The following is a 20,983-nucleotide window of genomic DNA, read 5'->3' as shown; positions in this document are numbered from 1 at the left end:
TTACCACTCACATTTTTACCAAGTCCGAACTGCCCATCAAATTATAACGTGATGCATGCATGAATCAATCTCTTGAGGAAACCAGAGTCTTTTTTGATCCAGTCACTGCCCCAAAACCCCAACTCTAGCCATTTCTGTCACTGAGTATCATGCTCAGTGCAGGAGCCTTTGGGGGACATTTCAACTGTAAACCTTCCTGTGCCAATCAAAATAAAAGTCTGAGAAAGCCAGTGGTTGAAAGAGCACCAGATGGGGTTATACTGTTTACAGATGCATTCAAAGGAAGAGTCTATGGTTTCACATTCTCTATTTTTCATAATAATACAGCTTTAGGGAAGATTAGGCACCATTTCAAATGATTAGCTCCAGTAGAATCCATTCGATTGGGTTTGGCTATTTTCTTCTGTATATCTTTCCTACAGTGTAATAGCCAACCTGTTCAGCCTTCCCATGGTGTTTGATGGCACTCCTACTGATCTTACAGCTTTCCATGGAAGATGTCTCTACAGACAAGCAAAGATACAAGAGGGGGAGATTACTAATTGGCTGCTATTCAATATCAGAGCGTATGATCAACAGTTAGGCTACTCTGAGTAAATTTAACATAATTGTGAGTACATTTATAACTAGACAATTTATATAAAATAATCCCCCATTGTTTAACCTCATCACAATCGTGCAGAAGATTCTGAAAAGACAAACAGGAAACAGAGTGGTCCAGAGACAGCCTGTGTAATAGAGCAATCTTTATTTGCAAATAATCTATGACCATAAGATACAGTGAGAAACAGAGGGACGCCCATCTGCCTTCATCAACTGCGGAACAGTTGCCCCTTGGCAGCTCCAAGGGATCTTGAAAGACAAGCATACTCTCCCCAGCCTGAGCTTCAGAAGTAAAGTTATACAAATGTTACCTAGAACGATTCTCAGCTGACCTCCAGGTTTTTCCCCAGGTTTGAATTTGGTCTTCCATCTCTTTCAGTCTTCAGCAGTCTATTCACCATGCAACTGGAAACTAAGGAATAAATAAAATCTTTCCTCGAAGAAGTCTTTACTGATTTCATCCTACACTATGACAATGGAGGGTGTGAAGTTAGATCTTTGTGGTATGCCTTGAGAGTGCGCTATGTCTGTCCTATTACATGCAGGCAAAGGAGTGACAGTTCCTGTATGCAAAGTGAACACAACTTCATCAGAGAGGCATCCTCAATAATGAACTGAATTGGCTTGTGTGATCTGTCTGCCAACAACACATGGCTATAGATTTCATAACCTGGATACTGTTGAAACACACAAAGGGCCTACATGGTATCCATCAGGCCTCCTCGTTTATTTCCTCGGCTGCTCTTCCAGCTCAAAAGATCTTTCATGATCCCTTGGAACTGCTGGATAGAATAAACGTCCTTGTTTCCTACAGGAAATGGCAGAACAGCATAAAATGGCCAAATGTAATGCCCAAAAGAAGAGTACACCAAATGTAATTCTTTTTTTCTTGAGAGAAGATATCACATCTGAAGTGAATATAAGCACACGTTTCTTACAAACAAGTAAACCTGCATTTGAAAGTCAAAATTCTTTTTAGCTTTGGTCTCCCTTTGCTTTCCTTTAGAGGCACGCTAATTTCTCATTTCAAAGGACCTCTCCGTTCACTGAACTAACTTGTCACCAACTCTGAGAAAGAAACCTTAAGCAACCTGCTGACACACCACACCACACACACACACACACACACACACACACACACACACACACACTTAATCCTATGGAAGTGTTTTAAGTATCAGGGCAGACACAAAAACAAGCTGTCTAGTGAAAGTCCCCTTGGATCATCTTTTACAAACTGGAATGGAAGGAGCTTTAAGAAACAACTCTGAGACAGAGCTAGAATGGGACCTAAGCACAGTTCACATTCAAGTGAGCTGGGCCAATAGTCTGTTCTTCCAGGGTGCTCAGGAGGGAGCCAGAAGGCCCAATCCAAGGCCAAGCAACCTGACTGATCTCTGCCCCAAGCTGCCACCCTGTAGAACCTGCCAGCATATCTGAGATCCCCTTAAAAACATTTCTTCAGGGTAAGACATTACTTATTCCTAAATAACCTCTTTTTAAAAAAAAATTAATCCAAATGTTAGGAAAGATACGTTTATAATGCACACCTTATTTGTAAAATCATTTTTAAAAAAAAAAATCTCTCTGGGGTTTGCTTTTTGTTTTTCCTTAATGTGAAAAAAGCATCATATTGTTCTGAGTGTTGACCTCACTTCTGCAAACAGGGAACTAAATAAGCACTGCCCTAGACTGTTATGCACGTCCATTCATCCATTGAACAACCGTGTATGGAGACCTGCTTGGTGCCTGACATAGCAGTGCACAAAGCAGGCAGCCTCCCCACACACCTGGAGCAGAACAGAGCAAAGAGGCAGGAATTAAGTTTAGAGACAGTAAGGAAATAGTTACCAGGTGGGCACAACTACAAAGCATAGCATCTTTGCATAAATTAACAATGGTGTCCAAATAGGCACAAAGACATGAGATGAAATAGCCTTTCAGGCAGGAGAGTGAGGTATAGAATCTTTGAGGTAAGAATTCATTTACATTTTCTATTTAAAAAAACAGCAACAACAACCAAACAAACCATGAAAGCACCAGCCTTATGGCTAGAGGAGAGCAGGCAAGAAAATAAGCACTGAGTTCAAGTCACTGACATAGAGGTGAAGGTACTTGAGGGTCTCAGATGCTGCTATACAGACCCTGGGGAGAGCTCTGCCTGATGGAGCCTTGAGTTTGCAGAAGCAGGCATGGTTCAACTTATGTCAGAAAAGCAGCACTGCCCTCTTTGATAAGAAAGGGGCAGGATCAGGGAGTTCACTAGGGAGACTGAGGAAATAATTTTGAGAGGGCAACTATAGCAGTGGCTTGTGCAGGGTAGTCACAGAGAGATGGGAGCAGTGATGCTGGAGATACTGAGACGAGAGAAGGCATCAGTAGACAAAACAAAGTCCAGACTCTGGCATAGGAGATGCTGAGAAGATTGAAGGGATCAGTAGACAAGAGAAAACAAAGTCCAAAGTCTAGCACAGTAGATGCTGTATATGTGTTAGCTTCTTGAATGGGCCCAAGAAATGTGCTCGTTTTGACTGTATTATTTCAATAAAACTTGCCTTTTTTTTTTCTCTTAAAGACATCCTCTGATATTGTTCGTGATTTGGGCCACGAGAAACACTAATATATGACTGGAAGCAGAGATTAGAAGTTGTAACATGCATTCATTGAATATTAAATGTATGCTCGACCCACTGAAAAACAATTTAAAACTGAGCAGAATTCCAGACATTCAATTTTCGGAGGACCCAGTCCTCTCTATTCCTGGCTTAAGGGTGAAGTTGCTTTAGCTGGTGTATGGTTTCCACCAAAGACTGGCTTGTTGGGTCACAGCAAATTGCAAAGGATGGAGATAATGAAAAAGAGGAGGTGTTATCCATGGCTTGATTCAATACGGTGTAAGAGTCTGGGGAGCTTTAGCTTACTGGGGACCCCCTGAGTGAACCATGTGGATCTGGGATTGATGCAAAAAAGCAATAGGAATTTATTGTTCCAGTGCACTGGGGTCGTTCCAGACCCAAAGGAGAGGTGGCGACCCCCAGCACTGGGTTGGCAAGTTTTTATATAGTTTCCAGGGGCAGAATAGAGCATCAGCAACTAGGTACAATATGATTGGTAGTACCCTTTAAATTGATTGGTCTTTAGGGAATGAGGTGACAAGGACTTCCTTTGTCTGAAGGTGTGCAACAGTCAGTCTTGCAGAATGTGTCCCCACTAGCAGGTCGGTTCCCACCCTGTGGTCTGAGGAATGTTAATTAGCCTCTCCCTCCCCCTCCCGGAGGGGCAAGTGTTTCATGACCTTCCCAAAGTTCCTAAGCTGACCTTTTCAGTTGCTTTTCCCTTTGCTTCTTTGCTGGCTTGACATTACATTTTAGTAATGAGCATCCTATAGGTTAAAGTGTTTTTCAACATATTTCACCTGATCCCAAAACTACCCAAGAAGTTACAAATGTGTTATAAAGACCATTTAATAAAGTAGAAATGAGTCAGATATGTTTGGTGACTTGATGAAGGTCATTTGGCAAAGAATACAGAATGTTCCCAAGAGAGCAGGCTTTTTAACCTCTCCCTTAGTGACCTTTCTCTTACTGCATCTCTTGAAGCAGTGGAAGAGACAAAAGCCAAACACCCTTCCCTCACAGGGTATGTAACTCCAGTTTGTTACAAAGCTACACTGGCTGCACCATGGCTAACTCAGTGTCACACACACTGGAGGCAAACAGAAGCAAAAAAATGTCCTTCTCTTGACTTGTTCTGGAGAACATCAACAAGCAAGCCAACCCCAACGCAAGACAAAGTTTCCAAAACAAATGCTGTCTCTAAAACAAAGGTACTCTCTTGGTCCTCTCCATCCCGAAAACTGTGTCACTTCCTGTCTTCTCAAGTTTTCTCTTCTCTATGTGTCTTTATAGATATTTCAGTATTTCAAAGAATGTGAACTTTTAAAGACTCCGGTCACATTCCACAGCATGTAGAAGCCATGAATATATTTCAAATGTCAAAGCAGAGACACTCATCACCATCAAATCCCATCAGAATAATGAAGCCGAATATGAAGAGGACCAAAGAGAGACAGCTAGGCCAATTTTGTCCAAATCCTCCACCTACATGAAGTTATTTCCTATCCCTGACTCCCGGGGGGTGGGGGGGGGAGTCTTTAACTTAGTCTGGGCCAGCAGAACGGAAAGGAAAAGGTTACGGATAGGAAAATGATTTCCAGAGAACATGGGGTCATTTCTCGAACAGGCAGGTCGTAGCCCAGCTCCTCCTCCATTGCTTTCATATTATTCCACAGTCTGCTCTCCTCCTTCCCACTCTGTTGAGGGGCCCCTATACTCCCTTTAACCGCTTATTCTCAACAATCTCTAGCTGGCTGCTATGGTCCAAATGTTTCTCTCCCCTCAGTTCCCATATTAAGAATGTCACTAGCAAGGTGCCGGTGTTCACAGCTGTGGCCTTGGGAGGTGAGAAGAACATTCGTGATGGGACTAGTGCTTTAGGAAAGGACACCCTGGGGAGGGAGCCCCTTCCTCCCTCCACCATGTGAGAACACACCTATCTACAAAACAGAATACACACACTTATCAGACATTGAGTCTGCTAATGTCCCCATCTTAGAGTTTTCATCTTTTACAACTTATGAAGAACGGGTCATCATAAGCTACCGAGTTTGTGGCACCTTAGAACATAGGTCTAAGCAGACAAGGACAGTATCCATCTTACCCTGTTGACCTCTTTCTGAAACCTCCAGGCCTGTGGCCTTTGGGACACATCCGAACCTGGTTCCTCCCTAATCATCTTTTTTCTATTCTTTTTTTTCTTCTTGATCTACTTATAGAATCTTCTTATCCCGTGTCTCCATTTAGCTCTTTCCCCCTCCCAGGGAGACAGCAATAACAAAGAGATTTAAAACCCAGGAGTCATCTCCCAAAGCCCTATCTGAGAGATAAGCCACTTGCTCCTACTTGCAAATGTGTTTCCAGGATTTATCTCAGGAAGCAACTGGAGCAAGGCAAGGGTCAGCAGGAATTGTCTTGGATTAGAAGCATGCATATTTTCATGCTTAATGAGGTTGTCTAAGTAATCAGTGAAAACTTACCATCTCCCTGCCAGAATCTTCCCCAAGGACAGAGCAAATACTGAAAGTTTTTAACTCTATCACTGATGATCCAAATATGAATGGCTCAAGGTCCATAGAACCCCATATTTGAATTGATTGTCTAATAGCCAGACTCACATAGCTGATCAGTTAAAAGCTAGATTGGTATGTAAATAAGGGTGTGCTTTGCCTGTTGGCACTCTGTGAGGATCATGTGTTTGTCTGACAGAAGGGCGGCAATATAATTAACGAAACTCTAAAACATGGAATTAAGAACCATGAAAGTTCTCTTCTTGCTATGTCTTCACTGCCCAAGGCCACAGCAGTGAACACTGGCACCTTGGGAGTGACATTTTTAATATGTAAGCTCTGAGGAGAGAAACATTCAGACCAAAGCAGGTTATCCTACTTTAACAGTACAATCCCCAGAGCCATGTCTGCAGACCAGGAAGAAGGCTTTACCAATTTGACAAAACTAGAGCTATAATTCTTGCTTTCTCAAGAAACCATTCATTGAAAGTTAAGAGGTAGTTCTTGGCATAGGAGTCTTTTTGTAACTCATTGATACAGCAAGCTCAACTAATTTTATGAGTTACTTTTCCATTGCTGTGATAAAACACCGTAACCAAGGCAACTTAGAGAAGAGTTTATCTGGGCTTAGGCTCCAGAGGGATAAGAGTCTGCCATGTTAGGGGAACATGTCATCAAGTGGCAGACATGGCAGAAGGAGCAAGATGCAGAGGAGGCACATCTTGAGCCACAAGCTACAAAGCAAATAGAGTGAGCTAGGAGGAGGCAGGTGGCATGAGTCTTTAAACTCCAAAAGTCTGTTCTCATGGGGCATGCTTCCTCCAGAAGTCCCCAGTGGCTCAATCTATCCAAAGAGTGCCACCAACTGAGCACCAAATGTTCACATGCTGGACAAAAGGGGGGCCGTGGTCATCCAAACTACCACACTGATTAAGTGCTGACCGCACTACAAGAAACACAAACTAGAAATACTTTCTCTAAACAAGAAATCAAGAATTATGGTTAATCATGTTCTTAGATGATCATATTCTTCAGATAAAACACTTGATTTTGGTTTCTTAGATGTCATTACAGAAGGATTACTTTTAATGCCAGGGAGGAAAGAGAGATTGAGAAAAGGGCATTTGATGTGCATTGATTTCCTTATTCATTCATTCATTTGCTTGACAATTAACTAGTTCACAAAGTACAAGATGTGGGAGACAAACCATATGGTGAGCCAGTGCCTTTGTCCCAGCAGGAAAGCATAGAAAAGTGAAAAAATTGAAAATACTGCAATAGGAGCTGTAACTTGGCCATATCTGAGAAGCCTAGCATCTTCCTATGTCCCAAGACATTCTAGCGGTTTCTTTATCCTAGGGAGAAATCCCTAGAATACAACTATGGGGTTTTCACCACTTAAAAAAACAACAAAATAAGATCCAGTTGTTAGCCAAAGACAATAGTGGTGTTTGAGTTACTAGGAACCCTTCTCTACAGAAAGGGGAAAACCCTGGGATACCTGAACACATGCTGATAATTCTGCTGGCTATGGATGTGGCTTCAGTCTAAACACTTGGTAATGTATAAGATGTGATAATCCTCTTTACAAAAGCCACACAAACATATGATGTGTCCATATTGAGTCCCTAAGCTTTGTGATTGATGGAGCCTAATGTAGGGTATTTAAGACCACTGAAGCTGATCCAGAGTTGTGGTTGAACCCAATAAAAGGTAACTCTCCAATGGTGTCACAGAAGCAGAAGTATGATATCCATGACTCCTGATTCATTCACCTCAATCATCAAAAACAAACTCATTGATAAATAATTTTAATGGACTGGGATGACCTCTACACAAAGGGGAAATCCCTTTATAAAACCATTAGGACACATTTCTTTAAAAATAAAGCCTCTAAGATTCTATAACTTTTGTGTGGTGATTTTGTGTTTTAAAAATTCATCTTTTCCTATAGCCTAAATAAGTTTCAAAAATTTAAATGTGCTGAGTCCATTGCTATGGCTCCCTGGATACCACAGAGGTATTTACATGCAGACCTGAATACCTGAGTTTGATCCATAGGTTCCACATGGTGGCAAGAGGGAATGTCCTGAGCTCTACACAGGGACTACAACACTGATGTCTTACACTCACTTATACATAAATAAACATAAACAAACATGAATAAAATAAAACAATTGTGTTGCTTAACTGATAGTCTTATTTTCTCACTTTTTCATTCACTTGGCAAAAAGAAATTTATCATGATGTGCTAGACATCATATTTATGAAGGCAGACTAAAAACCATAGCCCCTGCCTTTAAGGGTAATTGTCACACAGGGTTTTTCCAGCTGGCCCCAGTAGAAATGGGTCTTATGGAAGACAACATCACTCATCTTGGCCATGAGTATACCAGAGCAAGATAACAGGTAAAGTAAGAATGCCCAGGAGCCTATGGGACCAGCAGTTAATAAACTTTCCTGTTCCAGGCTTAGTTAAATTACACCTCAATTTATACTTTTTTCTAGCATTATATCACACACACACACAGCCTTTTTCTTGTTTGACAGCTTTATATACCTGTATAATAATTATTAGTCCTTTCTAACCCTACTCTCCTTCCTTGTGCCTCTCCCTCTCTACTTACACCCTTCTTCTCAACAGTCCCAATGTGGGCTACTGAGCTTAGTTAGGGTTACTTGGCCTAGTATAAGTCGGAAGTAATTCAGTGGGGCAAAGGCTACTATCAGCAGCTTACGCTACAGAAGAAAGTGACACTCCCTCCCCCAACCAGCTCTATACTGAGTGTGCTGGGTTTTGAGGAAAGGCAAACACACACACACACAGAGAGAGAGAGAGAGAGAGAGAGAGAGAGAGAGAGAGAGAGAGAGAGAGAGAGAGAGAGAGAGAGAGAGAGAACACTAAATGTGGGATCTACGCAATCTGCTAAAGCCTTCCTAGAGGTCTTATCTCTGAGCTGTGCCCCAAGGCTGGTATGAGAACAGTCTTGCCTTTTCAGAGAGGAAAATCCAACTGTGAATCCATCCTGAAAGCAGGTATACAGGAAGAACCATAAGGAGAGGGTGTGATTATTCTGCTGGGCAGGTACCCCAGAATCACCACAAAAGAGGCTTTGATCCATGAACAGAAAATGTGACTTCAGTTACAACAAAGAAAGACAGCATTCCTTTTTCTGTCATGAGATAAAGAGCATGCTCTTGGGCATCTTTCTGTCCCCATACCAACATCCTTAGCAAGAACGATCTGACGGAGTTTTTTTCTTATCCAAGAACTGAGGTCGAAAAGATGAAGGATGTGACAGAAATGACCTGAACTGAGGACAAGAAGAAGATGGGCTTGGGGTAAGGCCAATACTCAATCAACCATTTGGCCGATGAGCTAGTCTTGCATGAAATTTTCCTAAATGAGCTGTAGAATAGAGGGAAAATGAACCCTGAGTCACCTTGAAGTAGGTCCAAGACACCTCAAGTTAGTGACACCACTCCTCCAACTTGGAGAGACCAATGGCCAAGCAATCTCATAGGTCTCATGAAAACTGTGCAGAACTAGTGACTTTACTCTTAGAACCGCAGAGAAATACCCCACCACTGTCCCCAGCCTGTATTCCTGGGACATGCTATGCCTGACTGGATGGGAAGACAGGGTTTTTCATTCACTACAACTACCTTTTTATTATTATTATTTAATATTAATTTGTTTTCAGTCCTAATTATACACTTTGGTAAATTTTGAAACACATATGATTTTATACAAACACTACTCTAGCAGAGCACACAGAATATTCTCATGTTCTTCACACCCTGAAACCTCTCCCCATTGTGACTTTCATTCAGTTCCCACTCACAGAGGTAAGGAATTCTGCATGCATAGAAAGTGTGAATCTGTATAACTTCATGACATCTGAAGCTAACTTCTCTCTCCCACATACTGCTTATTTCCATCGTTGTTACCGGGAAGTTTTAGGCTCTGTTCCCTTTGTGTGACTATATTCCACTATATGACTAACCACCATGCTTTGCACATCCGTCTGGGTTGCTTCTAGCTCTACACTGGCAAGAATAGAGCTGCTATAAATACACCTAACTCATTCTCTATGGAGGACAAGTACGCTAATTTATTTTGGGTCAGGATTGGAAAGGATCGAGAGAAGGAGCAGGATTATGTGAACTTAACAAAACCATTTAATAAATCGGCGATCACTGGGAAGAGAGGCCCCTTGGTCTTGCAAACTTTATATGCCCCAGTACAGGGGAATACCAGGGCCAAGAAGTGGGAGTAGGTAGGAAGGGGAGCAGGGCAGGGGGAGGGTATAGGGAACTTCCGGGATAGCATTTGAAATGTAAATAAAGAAAATATCTAATTTTTTTAAAAAGTCAAAGCATTTCCCCCTTCAGAAACTGTAGCACTTAGCCTTTCATTAGTGATAGACGACAATGGTAGTTGCTTCACAGTGCCAGCAAAACTTGCTGCCAATCATCACTTTAATTGTGTCCGTCCTGGGAGATACTACAGTTCCTCATTGAGGTATTACTCTACAGTTTACTAACAGCTAACTGATTCCTGAGTTTTTGTGTTTATTTCTATTCTATTCCTGTTCTTTGTAAAGAATCCTTTAAAATTGTCCAATTTTAAGCTGTCTTTTTATTATTGGCTCACTAGGATATTTTATGGTTTAGTCTCTGTTCTGAATATAAGACTTTTGTCCATTAGACATTTTGGAAATACCTCCAACCAGCCCTTGGCTTCCCTATTTAATTTTTAGTGGATCTTCTGTTTAATATATGAAAGAGAAGGTTTGCTTAATATTTTTCCATTCAATGTCCCATCATCTTATATTATGTGCTGAAAATATGTCTTTATTGAAATACTTGAAACATTTGTCACATGTCAATTACAAAACTCACGGGACAATTGCTGCACTTACTTTGCTCCGTTAAGCCACTTCTCTAGCTGTAATCCTTCCCGCCCTGTTTCCTTTAGAACTGTGGTAGACCTTGAAGTGAGATAAACTAAATTGTCTAACTTTGCTCTCTTCCGGATGCTTTATACCTTTTCCATAAATGTTAGAATTAAGTTGTTAATTTTATATCAACAACCCTGATTTTTAATCAATATTATATCCAATTGTTGGGGAGAGAAACCTAACATACCGTCATTGCATGAGCCAATTTTCCTTACAAAAAATTGTATCTTACTTACCTATCCGAAGGAGATGAAGCAGGAATTGACTCCAAATCTCACCAGGATACTAGACATCCTTCTACATAACTGGCATTATATTTATGAGTGTGAATAACATGTGTGCAACCTGCAATTTCCTTTAAATCTTCTCCAGATCACTCGTCATTCCAAATACAATCTGCATCTTGCAAACAGCTGTGCCGTGTTATTTAGCAGATAATGACAAGGACAGAGGCTGAACATGCTCAGCCCAGATGCAATTGCTTTCTCAAATGCTTTCAATCCACAGTTAGTTGACTCCATGGATACAGACACACGGACACAGAACCCCAAATGCGTAGTACCTTTCCTATACTTGATCAGCTTTTAAGACAGTGTTATAAATAAACAAAGTTTACTCTAATCCTCAGTTTATCTGCATCCCACAAATGTTATTTGTTTGCGTGTTCATTTGTTTATTTGTTTGTTTCCTTTTTGTTTGCTTGCTTCTTTGTTTGAGACAGAGTTTCTCTGTGTAGCATTGGCTGTCCGGGAACTCAGACTGTAGATCAGGCTGCCTCTGCCTCTCAAGACCTGGGAAGGGAGGTGTGTGCCGACACCACTGGATGCCTTTTCAGTTATATATTTAGAATATCATATTCAGATTTCCCTTCTGAGTTCTTATTTGATCCGTTGACAAGTATGTTACTCAATTCCCAAGCATTCTGGGCTTTTCTAAGCATTCCTGGCTCCTTGATTTCTTGTCTTTTCCCTTAATAATTTTAATTTTTTAAAATTCAAATATAATTATATCATTTCCTACCCTTCATCCTTTTAGCCTCTACTGTGTGCCTCCACTCTCAAAAATTCAGTCTGTTTTTATTACATATATATATATATATATATATGTATGTATTATACATTAATATATATTTATATGTTTTATTAGATATTTTCTTTATTGACATTTCAAATGTTATCCCCTTTCCTGGTTTCCCCTCCAAAAACTCCCTCCTCCTATCCTCTTCCCCCTCCCCATGCTCACCAACCCACCTACTCCTGTTCCTAGCCCTTGCATTCCCCTATACTGGGGCATATAACCTTCACAGGACCAAGGGACTCTCCTCTCACTCATGACCTACAAGGCCATCCTCTGTTAAATATGCAGCTGAAGCCATGAGTCCCACCATGTGTACTCTTTGGTTGGTGGTTTAGTCCCAGGGAGCCCTGGGGGTACTGGTTGGTTCATATTGTTGTTTCTCCTATGGGGCTGACTTCAAACCCCTTCAGCTCCTTGGGTCCTTTCTCTAGCTCCCCATTGGGGATCCTGTGCTCAGTCCAAGGTTGGCTGAGAGCCTCCACCTCTAAATTTGTCAGGCACTGGCAGAGCCTCTCAGGAGACAGCTATAACACGCTTCTGTCAGCAAGTACTTGTTGGTATCCACAGTAATGTCTAGGTTTGGTGTCTGTATGTGGGATGGATCCCCAGGTGAGGCAGTCTCGGGATGATCAAACCATCAGTCTCTGCTCCACACTTTGTAACTCCTTCCATGGGTAATTCTCCCCCTTCTAAGAAGGACCAAAGTATCCATATTTTGGTCTTCCTTCTTCTTGAGTTTCATGTAGTTTGTGAATTGTATCTTGGGTATTCCAAGCTTCTGGGCTAATATACACTTATCAGTAACTGCATACCATGTGTGTTCTTTTGTGATTGGGTTACCTCACTCAGGATGATATTATTTTTGTTTTATTTATATTTGTGTGGAAAGGGGGGGAGATTAGGGCTAAGATACATTGTTAATTTATAGCTCAGCATACGAATGTTGCTAAATGTTCTGTGAGATGTTGAAAGGAGGTTTATCAAAATATACTTTATAAGTGTTGATTTAAGCTGGATGGTTTTGTTCATATCATATAAGCACCTGTGTGGGTTGTGTTGTCTGTACAACCATTGTCGTATGCCAGGATACATGTTGAAAGTTTAACATTCATTAGTATTTTACATCAATTGTTTGTCTTTTAAATAAAGTAACAGATGTAGAACTTTTTCCAGCATTTTTTTTCTGGCACTGTATACATACAACCTATGCAGATTTGAATTCGTAAGGATCTGAATTTCCAGGCAATATTGCTCAATAGCAGTTATAACCTATTATCTCAGGTACAGGTAATAAACACACACTTGTTCGCATACATCGTTCCTGTAAAAGAAGAAACCAAAGCTTTGCAGTGTCTCAATTTTGAGGTGTTACTCAGTTCCCATCATGATTAACACTCAATGCCCACCATAAAACAGATAAGCATGTCCTTGCGGCCACGCTTACAGTGTTTCCAAGGCCACTGCATTTTGCATGCAGGGATTATTTTTGTGCATAGATAGGCTTTGATTTTGAATCAAAAGAGCAGAGTCAGGGAGGAAGAAGGAAGGGTGAGAAAGAGACATGTTTGGATGGGCTTCTTAGGCTGATGCCATCGTTCCCTTGAACATTGAGGATATGACTTTCAGACCCTGCTTAGGCCAATCACATGATGGGCTACATCTCAATGACTCATCAAGCATGCTTGTGTGATGGATCAAAGTAGAAGTACTAAAGGTTGTGCAATTGGGTGTAATTAGTATGAATACTAATAACTCAAGAAGACAGGGAAAGGAGTTCATTTGAGGACTAAAAGCAATAGTTTTCTAAAGGAGACAGTTTATGCCAAACTTTATGCTTATCTTGAGTGAAAAACATTTTCAACTTAGAGCACCCCAGTTCCCTTCTCTTGGTCCCCTGATTCTATTTAACACTTGTTCCAGAACATTTTACAGCCATTCAGCAACTAGCATTGATTTCCCTGCCCGAACTGAGAAAATATGACCGCACAATGTTCTCTTGCTTAGAGTTTCGAGGAGAAAGTGTAATTATGTTCTTGAAATGTTTCAATTTTATTTGTTCTATAGCCATAGCCAGATAAGAAACATTTATTTTTAAGGAGAAAGAACTTCTCTATTCTTTCTTCCTAGTCAAATGGATAAAAAGCATATAGCATTCTTTAAATGGGTTATATAAGGAAATAATGTTGTATAATTTCTCACAGTGGTTTGACTGATTGGTGTCATCTTTATAGATATTAGCAGATGATAGTTAAAGAAAAGAGCATTGGTGCTGTTTGGACAAAGTGGGTGGGGCTCAGAGATGCAGTGCTGCCTTGGGGTTTCTCTTGCTGTGGTAAAACATCACAACCAAAAGCAAGTTGGGGCAGAAAGGTTTTATCTGAGCTTGCAATTTTTAGGTCACCAAAGGTAAGAGTGTGGAATCAGGAACTGAAGGAATACTGCTTTGTGGCTGGCTGGCTGGCTGGCTGGCTGGCTGGCTGGCTGGCTGGCTGGCTGTTTGCTTGCTTGCTGATGGCTTGCCCAACCTGCTCTTTTTTATATAACTTAGAAGCAACTGCCTATGGTTGCCACCACCCACAGTAGGCTGGACCTTCCAACATCAATCATTAATCAAGAAAAGGCATGATGAGCTTGCCCTGTTGAATAAAGGCCTTTTCTCAATTGAGATTCCTCAGAGTACTGATGTAGACACCTGCCCCAGCACAGATACCAGAGAGTTGCATGTTCTTAAACTTGTGTTCTCCAGGGATGTTTAAATGCTACTCGTAATATCAATTGCTATAGCCTTAATAGACAGTCTATGAAGGTTCTGTATTTAAATTTTCAACTTTGAGCAATTAAAATGAGCAACAAACTGCTTTCAGACTTTTAACTCTGATATGGGAAAACTCTTTTTTGTTTTTACCTAAATCTGATGCAAGTTGGAAGAAAAAGAACTTCTCAGAGCCAGGAGATGAAAGAGCAAAGAGAATGCCTTTCGGTTCCCCCTAACACATTTTGTTGTTGTTGTTGTTGAGATTTGGTGTCACTGGAGGACAGTTCCATTCTTTGGGTTGACTCAACCCTGGCATCATTGTTGACACTTGCATTTTGTAGCTCATCAATCTCAGGAAATCCTGTTGCTTCAAGTACATCTAGAATCTGGACAGTTCTTATGAGGGCCATTGCTGTCACTAGCAATCTACCATCTTCTCAGCAGATGCCTGCATTAGCCTGTTTCCAATTTTTACTTCTCTACAGCCAAGGCTCAACCCAACATCTGGGGCAAACATTTAAAACCAGTGTAGATCTGCTCAAAAGTCTGAAATGGTTTTGTTTGTTTCTTGTTCATAAAAATGCAAAACACAATAAGTCTCTGGACCTAGATGCATGGCTTACATCAACTGACAGCTGACCCCAATGTCATCCTAGTGGATGGTGCAGAGCCCAAGCTATGCTCACATACAGGACAGAATAGGGTACTTCTTACATCTAGAGGGTGATGGGGCTTTATGAGGCCAAAAAGTCTTCCTCTCTCCCATGTGAATGCCTTCTTCTCACTGATGAATAATAAAAAATTCAGCAAGACCATATAACTTTAATTTTTGTTAGATAACAAAAACATATATTACTGGACTTTTCTGTATTTAGAAGTATGTGAACTTCTCTTCTTGCCAATACACTGAAGCAGATAAGAGGCAGTAAAGAGAGAAGAAAGTACAATAAAAATCTTACACAGTAAAGCCTACAAACTTTAGCTAAAACATTCTTTTATGAAAGACCCAAAGTAAAAATGATTCATTCAAAATGATTGCATTAAAAAATGTAATGACCATGTAAAAATTCATTGTAAAAATAATAGCGTATATTTATTGTGGTACTTCAAGGAATACAAATACATAAATATAGTTTTTCATTAATTTTCAAATCTTTATAATAAAGTATTTTTGAAAATAAATCACTGTCTTCCCTTTCCAAAACCCATGATTTTATGCCTTGGTGTGTACTCTATGCTTCTGTTGAACCCGTTGTCAAATTTAAAACAGACTACAGTGGAAAATTAATTAAACTTTAAACTCAATTCCATTCTTTATTTAGGTTAAGGATGTTTGACAAAAACTAATTGTAGATTTCTGTAAAATATTTGAATAGGAATATTCTATTTAAAAGATTAAATATAAAACATATAATCTCTGATTATGTCTCCAAATCTGACAACCCAGCTTTCTGAGCAAGTCTGTCCAAGCTCATGCATTCTCCCACCGGAAGAAATAAGATGCTTTTTCTCTAGTATGAATTTGCATAAGCATTTTTCTAGATTCATTGCTTCTTTCTTTCTTTCTTTCTTTCTTTCTTTCTTTCTTTCTTTCTTTCTTTCTTTCTTTCCTTCATTCCTTCCTTCCTTCTTCCTTCATTTCTTCCTCCCTTTCCTTTCCTTTCCTTTCCTTTCCTTTCCTTTCCTTTCCTTTCCTTTCCTTTCCTTTCCTTTCCTTTCCTTTCCTTTCTTTTTATGGTAAAACTACAGAAGGAAAATAGCTGCTAAGATCTGAGATTGTTGAAATCCTTGTCCTATGTCAGACACTGTGCTCAGTGCACACAGGTCATGAATTATTTCCTAAAAGCCATCCAAACAAGCTGAGTGGTTTACAGGTAAGAGAGCTGAGTGCTGAGAATGTGAACCCCTGAGGCATACAGCACTGTAGGGCAGGGCAGCACTAGAAGAAGCAGCTTGGCTTGAGGGAGAATGCCATATGGTATTTAGAAGCTTGGAAATCTACAGTCAGCCAAAACAGGGTTCAAGTCAATGAATGTTCACTACCACCTGCCTCACCTTCATTTTAGACAATACTAAATAATGTCTTTAGATTCCCAGTAAGCTAGAACATACTCAGAAGAAATTTCCAAAACTCGGGTCATCTGTTCAAATAAATACTTCCCTGCTTTAAAAGCAGTGTCTACATAATACCACTTACAAGTTCTAATTGGTTTTTGCTCATTTTTCATATTTTAGTAACTGTGCTGTAGTTTCACCTGGCTACACAGCCCTGTAAGTGGGAGTTAAAGGCAGAGAGATTGCAAGTTCAAGACCTGTCTAACCTATTCAGCCAGTTAGACAGTTCAGACCCTGCTTCAAATAAAAAGAAGAAAGATGGTAGATTAGGGCTTGTCTACCAAATGCAAAGCCCCAGGTCTAAGGCAAATTCTATAAAAAAATACTAAAGTTATGTGTTACATATTAAATTAAAATCATATGTTATATGTAAACATATATGTGTACACATACATGCATACACACATATATGTAAGAATCTAAAACACACACACAGAGACACACAGATTCTTTTACTGAAAACGTATATTTGTTAGTGAAAAGGTCTCCCTACATAGCCCAAGTTAGCTGCAGCCACAGCTTCCCAAATGCTAGTTAGGTTTCTAAGCATTTGCCACCATGACCAGTTAAAAACTCTTTCCTTTTATTTTCTCTAAAATACATGAAAATTACTAGTTCCCTTCCTTTTTCCCCTCCTTTCTTTTTTTCTCTGCCCTTCTTTTTCCTTCCTTCCTTCCTTCCTTCCTTCCTCCCTCCATCCTTCCTTCCGTCCTTCCTTCCTTTTTTTTCTTGCCTCTTTTCTTCATTTTAGAACATGAAAAACTAGCCACAGTAAGAAAGTTGCCCAAGGAAACACAGCAGAGCATGACCCTCTACACTCACCTCTCAATAAGTCACATCCTAGTTTCCTGAAGCCATTTTAGAACACAAGGGATAAAGCGGACATTAAGAGTGTTTATAGCATTAGAACCAACGCAAAGCCAGAAGCCTGGGGCAGTATGGAAACTGAGCCAACAGGCATACTTGAACATACTTAGAAGTGAGGGGGGAGACATCTTCATCAACCAAACACTTTGTGCCATAGGAAAGAAAACAAGTTCTATCTTCTGTTCAAACTCCATCGGGTTAACAGTAGCTGCCCGGAGAACCTGTTCTCTTTGAACTCAATCACAGACCATTTGAAAGACTTTATATCCCACATGCATATAAAGTAGGAAGGGGAAACACACACTACACACTCCTTAGCTATTGGCTGTGTTATGTAGTTCACTTAGATCCAATACAACTCAAATATCAGGTCAATGCAGATGACAATTGTTTATTGTCAGGTTCATAGAACAAACTTGAGGCTGAACTGCAACCACAGGCCAGAATGATATAGAGCTTTTAAGCTTGAAAACCTATGAACAACTATGCCAAGTTACATTTACGTGTTTCCACCAATCAGGATTTAGGGATGATGGACTGCCTTAAGAACATGTCTTTGTAGTATATTTATCCTTTTCTCACTAGCTGATTTATTCAACCAGGTAGGGGCGACTTCCTTATCATTCATGTCTCAACTTGCCAAGAAGGGTGTCAGTTACCCAGGGAGGTCTTGAGGGGAACTTTATTTAATCTCTCTTCAAAATGGCTTCAGGTTGGTTTCTTCTTACAGCTGCAGGAAAAAGAAAGAGACAAACAGCTCCTGAGACCTTCCTCTGCATCACATGCATCACACACATCCTCTAATTGAATATTCGTGATTCCATTGAAGTAAAATTTAGATGCTAAGTTTTGGAGATAAAGAAAACCTTTCTCTGAGCAAGTATCTGATTGCCACTTGCAAAAAAAAGGGGGGTGGTAAGAATCATAACAGAGACACAGGAAAGTGAAGACTCTAGTGTGCAGTGACTATTTACACACCCTGGTAAAGTGTGTGAGTCGGTGCCTATCGCTCAGGAAGGACCTAGGTACTCGATGTCCTGATATGTCACTATGTATATATAATACTTTCATCATCCCTCACTCTTGGGTGTGATGTACAACCTGGATTCTAAATTTTCTTTTTTTTTTTTTTTGAGATATGCTTTAAAGATTTTTTCCCTTTGCAAATCATTATAAAATTCGAAAGAAACTTTACTCAAACTTTCTCCTTGCTCCTCCTGGACTAAAAGGTTATTTAAGAACAACAGACAAGAAAACACACTCACCTACGACAGAACTCATTATCAGCTCTGTTGGTCCCTGGACCTGCATCTTGTCTCAGACATGTTTTTCCTCTGGGCCTTTGTTTACACCACAGAAAATTTGGACCCACAAATGCTGTGATTTCTCCAAGTTCAAAATCTACTCAACAGAAAAAGTCAAGAAGGCTTTACTATATTAAACCTAATAACAGCCAGTGCTGGTGGGAAATAAATGACAAGTGTTTCTTTTGTTTCTTGCTTTTTTTTCCAAATCATGAGAAATATTTCAGGACTTATTTGCCTCCTGCTACCTGAAATTCTTTGTTAGAGACAGAAACTCAAAGACAGGCAAACATTCATTCAGTGTTCACATACCAAGCACTAAAAAGAAAGGTTATTTAATGTTGTGTTTATCAAACATGAATCTGCTCTACATTTCTGAATAATGATAGTGCTTAAGTTAAATATACAGTGCCAAGTAACAGTGATCCTAAAAGTTATCCAGATAAATCTCTGAGAACGGTAAAAAGAGGCATGTTACTTCTTGTGGAACCATGAAAGTAATAGTAGCTCCACGCATCAAAGCAAGTGGGCTGGCCTTCAAATGGGAAGTCATGATTGGAGACAGGAGAATAAACAGGAAGGAGGTAAAGCAAGATGGTCAGTTAGCAAAGCTCAGAGGTTGGAAAGTGCACAATGTAAGAAAGGTTTGTTTGGGATGAGATAACAGTTCCCGAAAGGAAGTAGTGGGAGACAAAGGAGTTAGGAGTTTATTTTTAACATTCAATGTTTTCTAATTGAAAAACGAAATTCAGCCATCTTCCAGATTATGTATTTGTTGGATATCAGATAAATTGGGAAAGAAATAAAAAAAGAGATGCTGAAGATGGGGAGGATTACAATCACTTCCAAGATCCACCAAGTACTAACAAGAACCCAGACTGGTATGACTACAGTCACAACAACAAAAGTGGGACAGATGAAAGAAGCAGTAGTAATCTCAAGGCCTACTAATATCTAGTGCATGCTTGATAAGCACTATGCTGAGAAGACATGAAGAACTCACTTAATCCTAACATTAATTCAACAAGGTAAATTTTGATGCATTCAGTTTCACACATACAAAAACCAAAGCAAAGAAAGGTTCTAAAAGGTTGCCTAAGTTCACTGCTTATGTTTCTAGAGCCACCTTGCTTATCCATTCTGTAAGATTGCTTCTCTGTAGAAATGAAGCTGGCATGCTGATGGATGATCCTCTTGGAGAACCATGACTTATATCACAATGAGTAAAATTACAAATGGATATGATCATCCGTCTTAGTTGTCAACTTGACTGGATTGAAAGTTGCCTGGGACATGAGCATGCCTCATCTCTCGTATTCCTGTGAGGATATTATCAGAAACAATTAATCATGGGGGGCTGTGATATGATGAATGGAATAACTCATTGAAAGACTCCCATATAATGGCATTATTGACAGGTGATAAAAATGAGATAAGACACCTTTTGGAGGAAAATGTCACTAGAGGTGCATCCTTGAAGGTTCTATCTTTCCCTAAGTTCCTTTCTCTAATTCTCGCTGATGGTAGCTCCTTCCACATAATCACACCACCAAGCAAAACCCCAGGAACACAAAGCCAAGGACAGAGGCCCCTGAAACCATGAGCCAAAATAAATCCTCCTTCACTTCAGTTGTCTAAGGAAACATAATTGATAAAAATAAATGCCCCTGCTTACCCAGAGCATGTGCTCACATCATTAGCTATTCTTTAGTAATTGATCAGCATCACTGACCAGAGAGCAAATGGCCTCACTTATCTGCATGAGTCGGAAGTAACTGTGTAAACTATATAAGGGAAAGGGGCTCCTACCCAATCCCCATTCTGTGATAGCTAATTTTGTTCTTGGTGAGAAGGTGTTGGGGTAACCTTTCTTCACTTTGTATGAAGGTATTTGCATTGTTAATTCTGTACTAACAGAGAAGTAAGTCGAGGCAGGATTCTGGTATTGTCATTTTTATTTCTACCTTGTAAATCTTCGTCCTTCCTTAACTGCATAAAGGCAATCTAAAAGTGGATCAGAGGTTGTCTCACTCCTGATTGGTTATAATAAAGATCTTGACAGCCAATAACTTGGGAAGGAAGGAGGAGGGTGGAATTCCCAGGCAAAGGAGTGACACAAGGGAAAGAAAGCAGAAGCCAGAGAATCAAGAGTGGACATGGAGGGGAACAGACA

This window comes from Mus caroli, unplaced genomic scaffold (genome assembly GCF_978045245.1).
Source record: "Mus caroli unplaced genomic scaffold, Mus_caroli_1 scaffold_15, whole genome shotgun sequence".
In the NCBI taxonomy this organism is placed as follows: Eukaryota; Metazoa; Chordata; class Mammalia; order Rodentia; family Muridae; genus Mus; species Mus caroli.
Note: the sequence above shows the minus strand (reverse complement) of the source record.